The sequence below is a fragment of the Macaca fascicularis genome, chromosome 20 (genome assembly GCF_037993035.2).
Source record: "Macaca fascicularis isolate 582-1 chromosome 20, T2T-MFA8v1.1".
Classification (NCBI taxonomy): Eukaryota; Metazoa; Chordata; class Mammalia; order Primates; family Cercopithecidae; genus Macaca; species Macaca fascicularis.
Window position 1 is genome coordinate 18,856,166 of NC_088394.1, and position 17,348 is coordinate 18,873,513.

Genomic DNA, 17,348 nt, shown 5'->3' on the forward strand with positions numbered 1-17,348 from the left:
AATGGGACTTTCCTATTGCTTCAGAATTGGTCCTGGGACCTACAGCTGAAAGCAACAGGTACTAATTACCTCTCATTCTGAAGAGAGCAATGAACACATGAGACCATTCAACTACCCTTAGAGCTTATGTAATGGTTTGCAGACCGGGCCTTACTATAATCGACCACATGAGTAGAGAAAGACAAACAGTGGGATCCTTGGTCTTGTGGGGAACACAGCGCCCACAATGAAAAGGATTTTTACCTTTTCTTCCTATGAAAGTAGGAGGGGTTGCTTTCTCTCCATCTACGGTGTCAAGTGAGCAGAGCTTTAAGAAATTGCTCATACAGATTGGGGTGCCTCTAAGAAAGATGCACTGGCTTCTCACTCCCCAGCAAAACACTGGCTATGCTGTTAAAAATTCTGCCCTCCCCAGTACTACACGGGAGAGGAACTGGGTCAGAGACTCCTCAGGAATGCTTAATGCACCCAGATATGGTGGCTCATGCGTGTAATCCCAACACTTTGGGAGGCCAACATAGGAGGATCACTTGAACCCAGGAGTACGAGTACATAGTGAGACCCCACCTCTAAACAGAAAATAAAAATTAGCCAGGTGTGATGGCGTACACCTGTAGTCCCAGCTACTCTAGAGGCTGAGGTGGGAGGATTGCTTTACCCCAGTAGGTCGAGGCTGTAGTGAGCTGTGATCATGCCACTGCATTCTATCCCGGGTGACAGAGTGAGATCCTATCTCATTTTTTTTTTTAAAGGATGCTTTATGCATTTATCCCTCACAATTTAGCAGTGTAAGGAGGAAAACTTTTCCTCTATCCTCTTATGTTCCTTTCTGGAGGCCTGTGAATCAAACTGTCAAAAGACAGATTAACAGAAGAACAGGCATAAGAGTTGTGTAGATGTTTTTACATGGAGAGGGACTTCGTAGAAAAGAAGTGAAAACCTAAAGAGGTAGTTAGACTTGGGGGCTTATCTACCATTTTAACAAAGGGGGATAAGTCGTGGAGAAGTGACTAGACAAAGGAAAAGAGGGTTGGCTTTCTAGAGGCAGCAAATTGTGGGAAGGTGACTAGGAAATGGATGGTAGATTAAAATTGTTTAGTAAGGTTTGTTATGTAGACTCAAGTGATCTCCAGGGTCATTCATCTCTTCCTGGTACAGGAGAGGGGACCACCTTTACAAATGGAAATTTATGTTACATTTACAAAGGGAAATTTATGCTCTGCTTTTAGGCAAAAGTGGAGTCTTAATTAGGGAAAAGGAGTCAGGCTGGTAGGACCAAGGGAAAGCAAAAAGAGAAAGCTGATTAACTATAAGTCTGCCTTTCCTCATGGTCCAGGACACAGCTTTCCTGCACAAAAAAGCTCACAATCTTCCTGTACCCAGCACTCACCAGACACCTGCAAGTTAGCTCACTGCAACCCTGGCATTATCAGTGCTGCACGTAGCACTATTCAGCACAAGCACCATTCTATAACATCCCCAGCAAGCCTTCGTTTCCTTGCAGACAACTCCTTCTCTGCTGTGCTGCCCGTTGCAACCTTGCAACATACTTCCATAGTTTCTCTAATAAATCTGCCTTTCTTTACCTACAAATGTCTTGGTGAATTCTTCTTACCCCTGCACCACTGGCCCCAGATAGTTGCCAATCGCCTGTGACAGCAATAGGGGGAGGACAGAGAGCTCTTCTTTTGTCTGCCATTTATTTTATTTTTTGTAGAGATGAAGTCTCACTATGTTGCCCAGGCTGTTATCAAACTTCCAGCCTCAAGGGATTCTCTCGCCTTGGCCTCACAAAGTGCTGGGATTACAGGTGTGAGCCACTGCACCTGGCCTGGCATTTCTTGATTGTCTTTAACTCAAAACAGTCCTGATGCCAAAGTGGCATATTTTGGGATATCATATTCTGCTCCCTCTTAGGGGCATCCATGAACAGATTCTGATGCCTACTGGGACCCCAAGTTAGGAAGCTTCTTGTAATTTCCCAAAGCAGAGAGGGGAAAGAGGCAGTGACAAGTGGGCCTGGAAAGAAAAGGATGGACACATGAGCCTGGATGGTTCAGAAAAGGACGTTAGTCGCTCTCCCTGGCTCCACGAGAAGAAGCAGAGAAGTAGAGTTGCTGCTCTGTGCCTCAGCTGCCCTATCTGTAAAATGAGGACAGTAAGTATGTACCTCATCAAGGTCAGCATTCAATGAAATAATATATGTGGAGGCTTTGAACAATGCCTGCACATAGAGCTATGTAAGTTAGGTATTATTCTTACTGTATTGGTTGGCAAGTGCTACAAAAGTGCCATAGAACAAGCCACCCCAAAACTCAGTGGCTGAAAACAACCATTGTTTATTATAACACATGCATCTCTGTGGGTCAGCTGGGATTTGGATGACCTATGCTGGGCTCTTCTGGGCAGCTCTGAGACTCATTGCAAATCTCAAGGATAGCCAGGGTGCCTCTGCTTCATCATGTGTCGGGGGTGCCAACCTCGGTCTTGGGCTGGCATTACAAACTGCCTTAATTAGAAGGTTAACTGCCTTTGAAGTTCAGCAATCTGAGTTCTGAGCTTGTGTTGTGCCGGACCCCTAATGACTCCAACAGGGGTGGCACCATGTCCAAAAGGCCAAAGAAGAGACCCAGAGCCAGTGAAGGAGGCATAGCATTTATTGGGACTTACGTACAGGGTGGTCTAGAAGTGTCAAGCTGAACAGGACAAACACTATCACCATCCTTGAAGGGGGATCTGGGTGGTGCATCTCCATGTTACCACATCCGGAATCAAAAAGACATGAATTCAAATGCCACCGCTGACACTTATTGTGTGAGCTCACGGAAGTGGCTTAACCTCTCTGAGTTTTGGTTTCCTCTGTAAAATGGAGACACGGTCCCTTCCAGCCCTGACTGTGATTTATCTGGCAGCTTTGGGACATGAGGAGCTCTGCATAGGTGACTTTTTCAGAAAACTAAAATTTATTCCTTGAGCATTACAAATATCTCTATTTTTACATTTTGGATGGAAACCTTTCTAAACCATGTTACGCATCTCCCTGCCTCCTTAAACAGAAGATCTTCAAGGAGATTCACCTTTTCTTGATTCAGGGTAATATGCGCTGCATCTGCTTCAGGCATTTTTGTCTTCTGTCATATCTGGGTGCCACTGTGCCAGTCTCTGACAGCCCACAGGACTCACAGCCTTTCCTAGATTGTGGCTTCTGGGCCGCTGGGGGCAGGCAAGCTAGGCAACCAAACCTGAGAACAACCCCAGACAGAGAGAGAGAGAAGGAGGAGGAGAGGGGAAGAAGGAGGAGGAGGGGAAGAAGGAAGAAGAAGGAGGAGGGGATGGGTGGAGGGGGAGGAGGAGAGGAGAGGAAGAGGAGAAGGGAGAAGAAGGGAGAGGAAGGAGGAGAAGGTGAGGGGAGCGGGAAGGAGAAGGGGAAGGAAGGAGGAAGGGTTGGGGGGAAGGGGGAAAAGGAGGAGGGGAAGGGGAGAGGGGAGGAGGGGAGGAAGGAAAGGAAAGAAGGGAGGAGAGAGAAAATAGATGATAGGTGACAGATTAATAGTAAATGATAGATAAATGATGGATGGATAAATGAAGATGATAGATATTGTTAGAGATAGGTGATAGGTAGATAATAGTTTATAGGATATGGTAGCCATATATCTGTCTATATATCATATCTATATGATAGTCCTTGGATAGTCATATATGGATAGATAATATATAGTCTCTCCCTTAGGGAAAATAGACGGATAGATGGATAGGCAGGTGATCATGACTATAAATATATGTCACCTATACAACTATTGTAAACAAAGCATAGGACCACATTGTGTGGATGCATCGAAGGATTTAACTATTCTTGTATTGTTAGCTATTTAGAGTGCATCTAATTTTTCACTGTTACAAATAACACAGTGATAGGCATCTCTGTACACAAATTCAATTATATTCTCGGGGATATATTCCTAGAAGTGGCATTGGTAGTTCAAAATGTATGCACATTTTAAAACTAGAATTGCTTTTTATTATAAAAATAATGCAGGTGGCATTTGGAGGTAATGAATATGTTTATCACCTTGATTGTGGTAATGGCATCATGGCTGTATGTATGTGTCCAAACTCACCAAATTGTATATGCCTTCAACACTTGGTTTTTAAAATATACAATCATACCTCAATAAAGCTGATTTTTAAAAATGCATGTGGACTACAAAAAAAGGGAGGGCTGTGTGTGTGTGTGTGTGTGTGTGTGTGTCTTCTACAATCCCACCAGCCAGAGATAACCACTACTGACCACAGTAGTGAACCGTTTTCCGGCCATGTATATTGTGGTGGCCATGAGAATGCACCATGCAGACCTCCTAATACCAGGGGCTTGATTGACTGAGGGCCCCAGGTTTTGTGTTTGAAATTCATCACTTCATTTGCATTCCCAGATAATGACTGAGCGACATGGAGTAGTAAGGCAGGAATATTCCTGGGATACACAAGATTCCTTTGGTGGTGAACTTGGCTGAAGGAGGCCCCAGTAGGCCTGCGTTAGACTGCAGGATGATCCAGGATGTCTCCACCCTCTCCCTCACAGGGCATCACACTTGCATCATAGTCTGACTATAATAGGGAACATTATGTCATTTATGTTCATAAACTCCCACAGAATTACACTCTATATTTCTATAAATGTGTATGTCTGTAAATAGAGATTTAAAGGCCTGGAAAGATACACATGAAACTGATAACAGAGAGGACTTCAGGGATTGGGGGAAATGGCCCCAAGGTAGAATTTTAGATTTGTCTGTAATGCTTGATTTTTTTTTTTTTTAACGACGATCATGTATTCATGTATTACTTGTGCAGCTAAAAATACCGAGCTATTTTTAAAATGAAACATATTTCAACCCAATTCTCTCTTATAACCTTTAGGGCTAGGTTTGACTTGGCCACAAACCCAGGACCAGCTGCAGTGGATTGGGACAAAACACGGACATGTCTAGCATAATTATTGCGAAAACGCTTTCAAGAAGCGATGCCAATGTACACTCTAATCTAGGCAAAGATGACAAAAATAATAACATTCATTGCTGGTTCTGGTTTTAATTGATGATTCTTTGGTTGTTACTGAAGATGAGCAATTTTTCCCATGGCATTTTGGCCATCTTCTGGACGTGGTAGGGAGAGGATGCCATTTTTTCCACTTGCTCCTAGGCTGGGAAATGCCCACCTCCCACAGCCTAGGGACCGTTTAATAAATGCCTGTCCCACCCCCTCTAGAACCGAACAACAATCAGATGTTCAGTGAACTCCGCCTCCGCAGAAACCTGTACTTTACCCCGCATCCACCGGAGTCATCACTATTTGCTTTACAACAGAAAGAATCCACCAGTCACATGGGCCTGTCAAAGCCAACCCTCCTGGGGTGCATTGGTCTGCATTAATAACACCATAGATCCACGAGGGCGAGTCTCCAGCTGCGCTATAAGCGTGGATGCCAGGAAGAGATTGGGAGAAGCCCTGCAGGAGCCCTCAGAGACTCCATATGCCCCACTCTCTTCCACGTAGGCCTTGGCAGCTTGATGTGAGCTGGCACCTCCTTGACAAGCCTTGCTGTGCCTCATCCACCACCAGTGTTATTAACTCATTACCTTCCATCCATGCGGGCCAGACCATGGCCAGCCCCGGCCATTGGCCTGCACCCTCACCCTCCATGGGCTGTCTCACGGAGGAAGGTGTTGCAAAAGAGGTTGCACTACAACCCGGTCCTGCTGGGAGAGTCCTTTCCTGCTCTGGGCTCCGCTTGAAGCTGACAACGCTTCATGCTTCCTGGACGATGTGCTGGAGCAGCATCTCTAAGTGTAGAATTTGCTGCCTCCAGCCCCCAAAAAGGCCTGCCAGTCATTGTGCTTCTTTCTTTGCCAAAACCCTGTCTCTCCAAAAAAACTAATAATAACAAAAATTAGCCAAGCATGGTGGCGTGGCTCTGCAGTCTCAGCTACTTGGAGACTGAGGTGCGAGGATGGCTTGAGCCCTGGACCGGGGGTGGAGGGTACAATGGGTTGTGATTGTGCCCATTGCACTCCAGCCTGGGTGACAAAGTGAGACCTTGTTGTCTCAAAAAAAAAAAAAAAAAGGAAGAAAGAAAGAAAAAAGAAAAAAATCTGAAATACCAGTTCGAATGTCTGTAAATAAAGCCTTATTGGGTTACAACTACACTTTAGCTGTATCCCAATAAGATTACAAGACATGATAATTTGTCTTTTACTTTGGAGTAGATGTACCAGCATGCTCCTGATTCTTGGACTCCTAAAAAAGTTTTTGGGTTTTGTTAGTTTGTTTTTAGTTGAGACAGGATCTCACCCTGGCACCCAGGCTGGAGTGCAGTGGCATGATCATAGCTCATTGCAGCCTCGACTTCCTGGGCTCAAGCAGTCCTCCAACCTCAGTCTCCCAAGTAGCTGGGACTATAGGCGTGCACCACCACATCCAATTTTTTCTTTCTTTCTTTCTCTCTCTCTCTCTCTCTTTTCCTTCCTCCCTCCCTCCCTCCCTCCCTTCCTCCCTTTCTTCTTCCCTCCCTCCTTTCTTTCTCCTTCCCTCCTTTCTTTCTTTACTTTCCTTCTTTCCTTCTTTCCATCTTTCCTCCCTTCCTCTTTCCTCCCTTCCTTTTTCCCTTTCTCCCTTTCTCTCTCTCTTTCTTTCTTTTTCTTGAGACAGGGTCTCTTGTGTTGCCCAGTTTGGTCTCGAACTCTCAGTCTCAAGTGATTCTCCTGTTTTGGCCTCTCAAAATCCTGTATGCCAGGATTACAGGCATAAGCCACCATATCCAGCCCTTAAAAAAAATGTTTTTTAGGAGTCTAAGAATCTTTTTGTTGCTGTTGTTGTTTTGAGACAGAGTCTCACCCTTTTGCCCAGGCTGGAGTGCAGTGGCACGATCTCGGCTCGCTGCGACCTCCACCTCCCAGGTTCCAATTATTCTCCTGCCTCAGTCTCCCAAGCAGCTGGGATTACAGGTGACCACCACCACGCCTGGCTAATTTTTGTATCTTTTATTTTTCAGTAGAGACGGGGTTTCACCATGTTGGCCAGGTTGGTCACAAACTCCTGACCTCAAATGATTCGCTCGCCTCGGCCTCCCAAAGTGTTGGGATTATAGGCGTGAGCCACCAGGCCTGGTCCAGGAATCTATTAAATTTATTATAGTAATAATAGAATGGTAGGAGGAAAAATGGTAGGCACCAGAATTTCTCCTGAGGACAAAACTGCGTTTATTTAGGAAAACATCTTGATACTGCACTTGATGCGAGAAGAGCCAAGGGAACAAAAGAGGCGGCCAAACTGCATATTCAAAAAGAACTGGAATTTGGGAGAGAAGTGAACGGAGAAGCTAACTCACAAGGATTTCTGTGACGTGCATCCAAGTATAATTGTCAGAAGGTTAAAAAATAACTGTCATACAAATACATGGTGAACATGTATCAAAGACTTATTTAACCCATTAATGAAGGAACCAGCAGGAGGGTAAACTAGTTCAGAGATAGGAAAACCAATGCACATGCCCCACACATTTACACACACACCCATGCACATACATTTAGTGGGACCAAGAAAGGTGGAATGAATGTCTGAGTTAAATACAAAACTAGTTAGTCATCTACAGAACAATAAAACTTCTAGGCTAATCCACCATCTGCCTTTGTATGGTCCATGAACTAAGAATTTTTTTAAACAGTTGACAAAAGAACAATATTTTGCTGCACATGAAAATGATACGGTGCCAGGTGTGGTGGCTACGCCTGTAATCCCGGCACTTTGAGCCTAGGAGTTCAAGATCAGCCTGGGCAACATAACAAAAACATGTCTCTACAAAAAAAAAAAAAAAATTAGCCGAGCATGGTGGCATGGCCCTGGAGTTCCAGCTATTTGGAGGCTGAGCTGGAAGGATAGTTTGAGCGCTCGACAAGGAGGTAGGGGCTTCAGTGAGTTGTGATTGTGCCACTGCACTCCGCCTGGGTGACAAAGTGAGACCTTGTTGTAAAAAAAAAAAAAGAAAAAGATAAAAAAGGAAAGAAAATAATATGAAATACCAGTTCCAATGTTCATAAATAAAGTCTTGCTGGAATACAGCTACACTCATTCATTTATGTGTTTTCTGTGGTTGCTTTCACATTGTAATGGCAGAGTTGATGGCAACAGAGGTGATACAGCCCACAAAGCCTAAAATATATATTATCTGTCTCCTTACTCAAAAAGTTTGCTGGTCTCTGTTCTAGGATAATGACATGTCAATAATCTTTGAGGTTATTGTCTTCTCTACTGGACAGAAATCAGTTGCACCCCTACAGGACAAAACTCTTTTGCAACCTCAATTTTCTACAGCTTAACATCTCATGTTATAGAATCTGGGCCCTAATCAATAATAAAATCAACATGACATCCTCTAGAGAATCAGAAAACCCTTAGGCAGACAGTTTTCTAATTTGATTTGGAAGTTACACAGCTAATTTTTTACTTTATTCCAAACTTTCAGATAATTGGTCTTCACACTTGAAACCAAAAGATCAGTAATACAGACTCCATGGTCTACAATTCGTGATCTAGAAGGCCACTGCCTCCACGGGACTTCTCTGAATTAAAGATCTGAAAGCCCTTTTAGGAAATTAGAATGCTGAGGTTTCTCACTGAGCAGAGGACAATCAGGTCTGTTGAAAACAGGAGGGACCGCAGAAAGAAGGTGGCTTGAAGGTTGAAATGTGCGAGCCTAGATGCATGGTGCCACCCTCAACAGGTGGCTAGGGCCAATGGCTGACTGGTGTGGAGGTACAAGAACTCTGTTCTCTTGCCTCAAATCACAATAAACTCTGGGGTGTAATTTAGACTCTAGAGCTCACCATGGCATCAGGTTGAGGGTAGATTTCCCTTTCTTACTTAATTTATTCCTAGGCTTTCTTGCTTCTCTTCTTTCCATACAAATTTCTTCGGTGAGCCCTCCCTCAATACGTCACATACATCTTTGTCTTAGACTCTGCTTTTAGGAAATGTGAGCTCAGAGAGCAGGAATTCCTGAGCATCTGGGAACCGTACCTGTTAAGTGCTGGTCTGGAGGTTCTGAGTAGATGATAACGACGCTCCATCCCTCTATGAACATGTGTTTATGTTTCCCAAATGTCAAATTCTAACATATCTATCTTATAAATTCAAAATATCCCCAAGCCCCTTAGACATTTCTGTATTGATAAGATATAGGAAAGAAGGGAAGCAAAGGTCGGGTGTGCTATGGCACCATATGGTGACTTCACCCCACCCTCATGATCCCATCTTAGAAATATGTGGCTAAGAGGTAGAAGGCAGGGGCTAGACACAGGAGAAATATGAACCGGCATAAATATTCCAATGGGATGAAATCCCAACATTAGCACTTGTACTTTGGGGTCCAGCCTGCTGGGAACAAACTGTGAAACTCCCTGGGTGGGCAATGACTCTGTGATGTATTGATAAACCTAAGATCCAGAGTAACCCACAGTTAAATATATAAACCCACCTACCCTAGGGCTGGTGAGGTGGGGGTTGGAGGTGATGGCTAAGGAGTACAGGGCTCTCTATGTGGGAGCATCTCCACAGGCTGCTTGGACCTCCTCACAGCATGGTTGCTAGATTCCAAGAGATGGGAAGTAAATGCTGGGAATTAGTTCCTTCCTTCCTTCCTTCCTTCCTTCCTTCCTTCCTTCCTTCCTTCCTTCCTTTCTTTTCTTTCTTCCTCTTTCTTTCTTTTTCTTTCTTCTTTTTTCTTTCTTTTGCTTTCTTTCTCTCTCTCCCTCTTTCTTCTCTGTCTCTTTCTCTCTTTTACTCTTTCTTTTTTCTCCCCTTTTCTCTTTCTTTTTTCTTACTCTTTCTCTCTCTTCTCTTTCTTTCTTTCTCTCTTTCTCTCTTTCTTTCCTTTCTTTCTTTCTTTCTTTCTTTCTTTCTTTCTTTCTTTCTTTCTTTCTTTCTTTCTTTCTTTCTTTCTTTCTTTCTTTCTTTCTTTTCTTTTCTTTTCTTTTGTACCGGGTCTCATTATGTTGCCCAGGCAGACTTTGAACTCCTGGCCTCAAGCAATCCTCCCACCTCTGCTTCTCTAAGTGCTGGGACTATAAGCATGAGCTGCTGCATTCCACAGCTGTGAGTTTCCTGAGGTCTGGGCCTGGAAACTGGCATGGAGTCACTTCTGCCATATTCTTCTAGTCAGGTGGTCATAGAACCCGGATTCTAAAGAAGGGAACATAGTCCCCTCTCTCTCTCAATGGGAGGTGTGCCAAACAATTTGGGAGCCATGTTTGAAAACAGTCACATGGGATAAACACGGACAAGGAGAAATGAGTGGGTCCTAACAGAGGTCCTGGCTGGGTGCAGTGGCTCATGCCTGTAATCTCAGCACTTTGGGAGGTCAAGGTGGGCAGATCACTTGTGTCTAGGAGTTCAAGACCAGCCTGGGCAACACAGCAAGACCCCATCTCAACAAAAAATGAAAATAAAAATTATCCGGGCATGGTGGCATGCATCTGTAGGCCTAGCTACTCAGGAGGTCAAGACAGAAGGATCACTTGAGCCCAGGAATTTGAGGCTGCACTGAGCTATGATTGTGCCACTTGTACTTTAGCTTGGGTGACAGAGTGAGAGCCCCATCTCTAAATAAATAAATAAAGAGAGGTCCTGATTCAGCTTATCAATCCCACATAAACTAGAGAGAAAACAGCAGAAAATGTATGGGTGAGACCTCTAGTGATGGTTAATTTTTTGTCAATTTGGCTAGGCCACAGTATTCGGATATTTGATCAAATACATTTGGATGTTGCTGTATAGTTTTTACATGAGATTAACCTTTATATCAGTAGATTTTAAGTAAAGCAATTACCTTCCTAGGATGGTTAATTTTATGTGTCAATTTGACTGGACCATAGGGTGCCCGGATATTTGGCCAAATATCATTCAGGGTGTGTGTCTCTGAGATGAAACTCACATTTGAATTGGTAGACAGTAAAGCAGATTGCCCTTTCTAATGTGGGTGGCCTCATCCAGTCAGCCGAATGCCCAACTAGAACAAAAAGGTTGACCCTCCCCTGAATAAGAGAGAATTCTTCTTGCTTGACAGCCTTTGAACTGGAACATCAGCTTTTCTCCTGCCTTTAGACTCAAGCTGAAACATGAGTTCTTTCTGGGACTCAAGCCTGCCAGCCTTCAGACTGGAACTATACCAGCAGCTCTCCTGGATCTCGGGCCTTCATATTCAGGCAGGAAATATACCATCGGCTCTCCTGGATCTCCAGCTTGCCCACCCACCCTGCAGATCTTAGGACTTGCCAACCTCCATAATCATGTGAGCCAATTCCTTATAGTAAGTGTATCTCTCCTCTCTCTCTCTCTCAATCTCTGTGTGTGTGTGTGTGTGTGTGTGTGTGTATCCCACATCCTATTGGTTTGTGGGTGGGCCTTATCTAATCCATTGAAAACCTTAAGAAAAAGACTGATCTCCCCCAAGCAAAAGGGAACTCCACCAACAGACTTTGAACTGCAGCATCAATTCTTCCCTGGGTCTCCTGCCTGCCTACCCTGCAGATTTTGGACTTGCCAGCCCCTCTACTTGTGCGTGTGCCAATTCCTTAAAATAAAAATGTTTAAATATTTATTTATTCATTTATTTAGTGCACATCCTGTTGGTTCTGTTGCTCTGGAGGATCCTGACTAACAGGCCTTTCAATGAGGAGTGACTCTGGCCATTAGTCATCATGGCCTCATCAGTGACTTGTTATCTGGCCAAAGTAGCAGCTCATCTGCGAGAAGAATAAATAGAAAGGGGTGAGCAAAGCATCAGGCAGAATGTCCACCCCGCTTAAAGGAGAAGGCTTTAGAGGGTCCAACGCAGGTGGTGAGACCCTTCAGACTGCCCTTCAGATTCTTCCACCCACCCAGCAACGTCAAGGGCATCATGGACCCAGAGGTCTTTCTCAATGTTGTCCTCCCAATGTGACAGCCTGTACAGCCATTGCAAAGTAGGACACAGAATTGCAGGAGTAAGTGGATGTGCTGGGATTCCTTAACCTTGTCTTTGGGGCTGCTGACTGATCAAGGAAAGAGAGAACCTCAGAGCACAGCAGAAGGAGGGCAGGGCTAGGAATCAGAAAGCCCTAGTTCTTACAGTAGTTCCAACACTTACCATTTCTGTAAGTTGAGCCCATTACTCAAGCCTCTGTCTATTCTTCAATAAAATGGGGATAACAGCATCTCCTCTGCCTATACCTGGACCAGAGTGTACACATTAATTGAGCTAACAGGTCTGAGAATCTGCACATCAGTCAGGGCTGCATTTCAGTCAAGAGAGGCAACACCACCAGGAGATTCATGTCCTAAAAGATTTATATAATGATTTGACCCTACACAATGGTGGGAACTGGGGGCACAGCCCACATGAGGACATTGCTTCTGTGTCTTGTGCTAGAACCTGACATCCATGGGACACCCAGGCAGGAAAGGATGATGGAAATGAAGTGCAGGATCGCAAGGACAAATGGGAACCTGAGAGACTGAGCTGGAACTAAGAGGACAGGCCAGAACTCACATAGGTCTTTCACTGCCTCTAAGTCTCCAGCATCAATGATGGGAGAATCCTGCAGCAGTAGCCGGTGCTCTTCTTTGTGCAGTTTAACATGCATCTGAGCCAGGTGTGGAGAGAGTGGAAAGAGGATCCAGAAACTGTGGGGCTGGCTGCTTCCCCAACCAACCAGGTGAACCAGAAGATAAGGGACAATGTGTGTGAGCTGCACGGCCCCCTGCAGGCTCCGGCCTCCCCAGCACAGAAAGCAACATGGTTGCTGCCCCACATCCACCTTCTGAATCTTACTCAAAATGTGCCTGTGGCTCATGTCAACCTGGAACTCTGCACGGAAGTGAGTTCTGAGAAATGCAGTTCAATTTTCGCTAAGCTGGCACAATACAAATCCATCACAATTTGTCACATCCAAATTACCAGGACAATAAAAGGGGAGAAAAAAATCCAAAAAGCTTCTTTCCAGCAGAGCTCATTTAACTGGAAGCATATTGGGGCCATGAAATAGCTTGGTGTCAAGCCAGACCCCTGTTGACTCTAATAGGTTTGGCACCATGTCCACCAGGCCAAAGGAGATACCCAGAGCCAGTGAATAAGACACAGGGTTCATTGGGGACTTAAATACCAAGCAGTCCAGGAGTGGCAGGCTGGACAGGAGGGCCACTACCATTTGTAAAAAGCATGCAGTTTATATACCAGTTTTCACTGAGCATCCTCCACCTAGCAATCTCCATTTAACCCAAAACAAAGGGCCTCAATCCCCTAGACAGCCTGCATTCCAAGGGATTAGCCAGAAATTCAGATGCCCTCTATGGATAAGGACTGAATCTTCAAATTGGCCACTCCCGGATTCCTTAGCTCAGAAATCCAAACACATATTCTTCTTAAACCATAGGATCATTCTCAGTGTATGCTTGAGTTTTCGCTGTCAGATGGGTCTGTCATCCACTTGGTTACGGACAACTCTCTGTACAGTGGAGGTAATAATATTACCCCAATAAAATTACACACAAGTGACTTTTGTTTTTCCCCATGCAGTTGTTGAAGCACTTTGGAAAACCCAAGGCCTACACTTTCTTCATTTCTTCTATTAAAAATAGTTAAGAGGCTGGGCCCGGTGGCTCATGCCTGTAATCCTAGCACTTTGGAAGGCCAAGGCAGGTGGATCGCTCGAGGTCAGGAGTTTGAGACCAGCCTGGCCAACCTGGCAAAACCCTGTCTCTACCAAAAATACAAGAATTAGCTGGGTGTGGTGGTTGCACCTGTAGTCCCAGCTACTCAGGAGGCTGAGGCAGGAGAATCACTTGAACACGAATGGCAGAGGTTGCAGTGAGCTGAGACTGCACCACTGCACTTCAGCCTGGACAATAGAGTGAGACCCTGTCTCAAATAATAATAATAATATAATAAGGAATATTATTCAGCCATAAAAGAGAATGGAGTTCTGATGCACACTACAACACAGATGAAGCTTGAAAACATTATGCTAAGTGAAGTAAGCCAAACACAAAAGGACAAATATAGCATGATTCTACTGAGAAGAAGTACCCAAAATAGGCAAATTCATAGACCAAAAGCAGACTAAATAGACCAAAAGCAGACTAGAAGGGCTAGGGGGAGGTGGGAATGGGGAGCTAGTGTTTAACCAGTGAAGAGTTTCTGTTAGGATGGATGAAAGAGCTCTGGAAATGGGCCGGGAGTGGTGGCTCACGCCTGTAATCCCAGCACTTTGGGAGGCCAAGGTGGGAGGATCACCTGAGGTCAGGAGCTCAAGACCAGCCTGGCCAACATGGCAAAACCCTGTTGCTACTAAAAGTACAAAAGTTAGCCGGGCATGGTGGCATATGCCTGTGATCTCAGCTACTCGGGAGGCTTGAACCAGGAGATGGAGGTTGTAGTGAGTCAAGATCGAACCACTGCACTCCAGCCTGGGTGACAAAGTGAGACTCCGTTAAAAAAAAAAAAAAAAAAAACACCAAGAAGCAAAGAAAGAGAAACACTTCTGGAAATGGATAGTGGTGATGGTTGCACAACATTGTGAGTGTGCTTCATGTCCTGAATTGGACACTTAAAAAATGGCTAAGGTGCTCAGTTCAGCAGCACATATACTAACACTGGAATGATATGGAGAATATTAGCATGGCCTGTAAAAAATGTAATAATAAGAAAAAAATGGCTAAGCTTGGAGGAATGCTGAGAAGATTGTCAAAGTGTACAAAATCTCAGACAGGAGGAGTATATATTGTTTTGAGTTCTATTGCACAGTGAAGCGAATATAATTAATAACAGAGTATTATACATTTCAAAATTGCCAAGAGAGCAAATTTCAAATGCTCTCGTCACAAAAGCATGCTAAGTATTTGAAGTGATGGATATGTTAACTAGCTTGATATAATTATTCCACGTTGTATTCATAAATCATAGCATCACTTTGCACCCCATACATTTATGTAATTATAAATTATCAATTTACAATAAACAACTTTTAAGTTTAATGGCAAACTAAAGTTAATGGTAAAGCTAAAATGGTAAATTTTGTTGTGTGTATTCGATCACAATTAAAAAGTAAATAAATGAGTGGGTACCTACTATGTGCCTGGGAAGTCTCCATTCTCTCCTGTGGTGTCTAATTTAAAAGAACTTCCAGAGCCCAAATCCAGAGGATTTGCACAGAGGAAAAAGAACCAGTTGCTGGGAGCCTCTGCTATATTTCTCAACCCTGCCTCTTCCATGGAGGTGCCAATAATCCAACTGGACAGATGGAGGGCCATTTTTACCCCAGTCCCAACAGAACATTCTCACCAAATAAAAATAGCCTTGCTCAGAGGGTTTCCTCTCAACCAGGCAGGTTTCTTCCCATCCAAATAGGGAGGGATCCCCACTGATTGTGACACTTACCATGAATTCCAGGAAGCCAGAAATAGGAATGAGCCTCTGAGCCTCTACACTGCCGTCCTTTGCTTGCAGCCCTGTTGGCTTCTAGAAAGGGCCTGTACAATCCGCCCACCTACATCTTACCTATCTTCAAATGATAGCCCAAGTTTTGCCTTCTCCAGGAAGTCTCTCTCACTGCCCAAGCCTGGAGTCTGCAAAGGACTGGAGGAAATTTCTCCTGTTTCCTGTGGTCAAAATAGACCTCCTATTTGGCCATATTGTTTCCTTGATTTCCCTATTAGATGTAGGCAGAAAATTCTAATTCTAATGGTGCCAATGCCATCTATGAAACTCTTACAGTGTACCAGGCAAGATGCCACCCAATTTACATTAACCCTCTCATGTATTCCTCACAGCAATCTTATATAATGAGCCTTACACTTATCTCCATTTACAAATGAGGAAACTGAGGTTCAGAGAGGTTAAGTAAGTTGCCCAAGGGCACACAGTCAATAAATAGAAGCACTGGAATTGGATCCAACTCTGACTCTGGAAACTGTGCACAGAACCACTAAGCCTTGGCTTCCACACTTTTTAGACAATGACCCTCAGGAAGATGTACATTTTACATGGTGACCCACTACACACCCACATGTGCACAAATGCACAAACACAACAAAAAAAATTTCACAAAACAACACTTACAGTATCTATTCTAATTATTATTTTTTGAATAACACATTTTATGTGTTATTGGTGAAATGCACATAACATAAAGTTTATCATCTTAACCATTTTTAAGTTTACAGTGGTATTAAGGATATTCATATTGTTTTGCAACTATTATCATAATCCTTCTCCAGACCAGATCTCTCTCTCTCTGTTATAAAATAGTTACATCAAAATATATGTATCAAATATATATACACATATATATATTAATGATAAGAAATAAATATAATAGTAAGAAGAAATAAATGGCTAAGCTTGGAGGAATGCTGAGATGATTGTCAAAAGGTACAAAATCTCAGACAGGAGGAGTATATATTGTTTTGAGTTCTATTGCACAGTGAAGTGAATATAATTAATAATGGAGTATTGTACATTTCAAAATTGCCAAGAGAGTAAATTTCAAATGCTGTCACAACAAAAACATGTCTATATGGAGAGAGAGAGAGAAAGAGAGAGAGAGATGAGGTCTTTCTTTGTTGTCCAGGCTGGTCTTGAACTCCTGGCCTCAGGCAATTCCCCCGCCTCAAATTACAAGCATGAGCCACCACACTACACCTCCAGATATTTTTTCATCTTGCAAAACTAAAGCTCTGTGTTCATTAAACAATAACTCTCTATTCCCTCCCCCCACAACCTTCTCCCCATCCAACCAGCATTCTATTTTATCTCTATGAATTTGACTACTCTGGGTACCTCATATAAGTGGAATCACACAGTATTTGTCTTTTTGTGACTGGCTCATTTACAGCCACTTTGCTCTCTTTTGGTTACTATTTGGCATTGAATATCTTTTTCATTCTTTTGCTTTTTCATCCTTTCACTTTCAACCTATTTGTATCCCTAGATCTAAAGTATCTTGTAGACAGCATATAGTTGGATGTTGTTTTTTCAATCAATTCATTCTGCCAATCTCTGTCTTTAGATTGGAGAATTTAATTCATTTAAATTTAAAGTAATTACTGTGGGACTCAGTTTTTGTCATTTTGCTATTTGCTTTCTATATACCTTAAGCTTTTTTGTCCCTCATTTCCTGTGCTCCTGTCTTCTTTGTGTTTAGCTGATATTTTTGCAGTGACATGTTTTAATTCCCTTCTCATTTCCTTTTATGTATAAATGTATACTCCATGGCTATTTTCCTTGTGGTTACCATGGGGATTACATTTAACATCCTAAC